General features: G+C 42.8%; 1 pseudogene across 1 annotated transcript; it reads left to right on the top strand.

The window, feature by feature from the left end:
* The first annotated feature begins 243 nt into the window (after window positions 1-243).
* LOC308340067 (large ribosomal subunit protein eL42-like) lies at window positions 244-563 on the top strand (annotated as a pseudogene). The gene has a single exon. The product of its transcript is annotated as a large ribosomal subunit protein eL42-like (transcript).
* The last annotated feature ends 2,572 nt before the right edge of the window (window positions 564-3,135 follow it).

Genomic DNA, 3,135 nt, shown 5'->3' with positions numbered 1-3,135 from the left:
TACAAAACTAATATATGCTTGTTGTCACACGTTAAACGGTCTCAAAACCCTAACCCCTAGCAAAGGTGACAATTTGGCTTATATTCTTTCAGATATGTTTCAGTGCTCACCCAGGAAATATAAACATACAACGCATCGGTGTTTGTATGAAGATGGGTTTGTCCTCTTACACCCTTTTGGCAATGGCTTTCCCAAGATAATAGTCTAGTGCTTTCTTTCCATGCCCATGGTGCTCTTGCAAACATGGTGAACGTTCCTCAGGCCCACTGGACTTTCAGGAAGAAGTGTGGCAAGCACCAACCCCACAAAGGAACACAGTCCAAGAAAGGCAAAGATTCTCTTTACGCCCAGGGAAAGCAGTGTTTTGAACGGAAGAAGGCTGGCCATGGTGGGCAGACTGAGCCGATTTCATTGGAAAAGGCTGAAACCACAAAGAAGATTGTGTTGAGGCCTGAATGTGTTGAGCCCAACTGCAGATCCAAGGGAACACTGCTCTTAAGAGATGTAAGGAGACTGAACTGGGAAGAAATAAGAAGAGAAAGGGCCAATTGATCCAGTTCTAAGCTTCATATTTTGTTACATAGTGAAGACAATAAAATCTTGGGGTTATGTTCAAAATCAAAACAATATACATGGACATCTTTCCAGGTTAATACACACAGATCTAAATCATTCTTTTAAGCATACACATCATAGTTAACAGGAACAATGTGCCAGAATTTATTCAACTCTTTCTCTACTAATAGACATTCAAGGGCTTTGCCCCCACTACAAACAATACTAAAATAAACACGTTTGTGAATATATTCTTATATACTGATGCTTTCACTTTTGTAGCATAGATTCCCCCAAAGTGGGTATGTACATTGAAAACTTCAGAGATACTGTAACACTAAATTGTTAATGTTCTTTACAACCCATTCATTTTTATACCTCTGCACAGTTACAGAAAATAAATTGTTTCTCCCCGCAACTCCTTGAGCTTTGTGCAGAATGATGAGGTCCTCAGGTCTCTTTTATGATCAACCTGAAGGCTTTAGACTAAATAGTGCATACTTGGACAATGAGACCAAAAAATATATTGAATGATAAAACATCTCCTTATACCCACATCCCTTCATTTACTGCTGAGGGACTCCTTGCTCACTGCTGGGCCTGAGCAGGTGCTGGGTTGTCAGGCTGCCAGATTCGAGGTGGAGAAGTCATCAGATTATGAATGAATGCCTGTCATCATGATCACATGACATGCCCCTCCTGACTGAGCTACTCAGCCATCGAGTCAAAATTTATGGCCGTAACTATGACTTCATTTTTAGAAATATAAGAAGATATATTCTTAGAACTATTTGCTCCATAATATATTTTTTAAAGATTTATTTGCATTATTTCTAACTAGGTTTGGAGAATATGGCAAAAAACTGCACTTCAGGGGAGACAAAGAGCGGAAAGATCTTAAGTCCAAAGCTATAACATAAACCTTATTCTAAAACTCAGCAATCTGTTTTCTTTTTTTTTTTTTTTTTTGACATAATAGCACTGGCCTTTAACTAGTGGATAGGGAAGAATCTAAAGGCTCTGCTTTTCAAATATTTAGCAGCATCGCTATGAGCCTGCTTAAAGTTCCCTTTGTCCTTACTAACTTAGTAACTTAGGCAGCATCATAAGCATGTGCAAAAGTACTCTTTGTTGGGGGAGGAGGGTGTCATTCTGTTCGGCTTCCTTGCTCCTTTCAAAGCCCCTGGCGCTCAGGGTTGGGGGCTCCACTGGCCTTTATGAGTCTTGTTCAGAGAGAGTCTACCTATCCACCAAGGTGCCAGATATGTGCCTTTCCAGTCCCTGGCACTGGGGAACATCTGGCCTCATCTACAGCCTACACCATGGCTACACTTTACTGGGGAAGTTCAGGAGCCAAGAAGTAGGCATTTAGAAGAGGAGGAGGGGGAGGAGGAGGAGGAGGAGGAGAGGAAGGAGAATGAGGAGGCATTTTCTAGAATCCATTCTAGAGGAGGTAGATGCAATTTTCAGAGACAATTTGGCAGTTCTGATGCAATCATTAAGCACCAAAATAAGTGGTGTTGCCAGTACCTGGTGTAGTATCTATGGCCAAAGCAGAAGCAGAAGGGTCCACTTCCACTGTGTGATTTCGGTCACCATCCCTGGCTATAGACAGAGCCTCCAGGCTGGGTTCACAAGCCCTCCTGAAGATTCTATGTGCTACTGAATATCCTTTAAAGAATTCCTTTTCTGCTTATATTAATCAGGACTGGATTCTGCTGTCTGCAACTAAGAAGCCCTTTAATGAGCCCTCAAACTGATTATGGTAAATCTTTGTGATTTTCAAGTATTTAATAAGCTAAAGATTTAGATTCATCATTTGAAAAATCATCAAACTCCACATCATCTCCAGTTTGACCCTGATATTACATTATCTTTTGGAGTAATTGAGTCATGAGTCCCCTCAGGATTACTGCTCTATTCCTCCATGTGCTCCTAGTTCCACGCACCATGCTCTCCTCCTTTCCACTTCCCTCCATGTCTCACAAAAGCCTACCCTCAAGGGAAGCTGCATGGGCTTGCTAGCATGGCCAGGTCTAAGTGACTTCTGAGAACATCTTGCATGTGGTAGGAAAAGCATTTTAAAAAGGAGTAAGTCTCTAACTCCGGGACTTCAAACATCAGCAAACAAGAAAGAGAGATATAAGTGGGGTTGGGGTCTGGAGGGATCTGGAGCACCAAGACCACCACTTCTTCCACAGAAGCATAAAGCCATCTGCAGAGTAATCAGTTCTCTCCCAGGGATCACCCACATTCCAGTTAGACAAATTTGTACTTAAATTACTCAAAAAAGCAGGTATGTTGTTGGGGCTGGTACTATCTGGCTTCCAAAACTTGGCGGACCCGCTTCCACCAGGACAGTCCAAGCCCCAACCCTTGGGCCTCATCATGGCCCCCACCTGTGTTCCTATTGAGGAACCCCTCATGTCTTCCCCCTCAATACCCTGGCAAGCCCCTCCCAACCCACCCACTTACTCAGCAGTGAAGTTCTAGTCATCTTTTCTACTCCTTGAAGTCAATACCTCCTCTGGAATTCTTCCCCAGTCCCTCGCCCAACTCCTGACTCTGACCTCTATTCTT

This window comes from Martes martes, assembly GCF_963455335.1.
Source record: "Martes martes genome assembly, chromosome: 3".
NCBI classification, from domain to species: Eukaryota; Metazoa; Chordata; class Mammalia; order Carnivora; family Mustelidae; genus Martes; species Martes martes.
The sequence above is the reverse complement of the archived record's forward strand: the minus strand, read 5'-3'. Positions and strand labels throughout refer to the sequence as shown.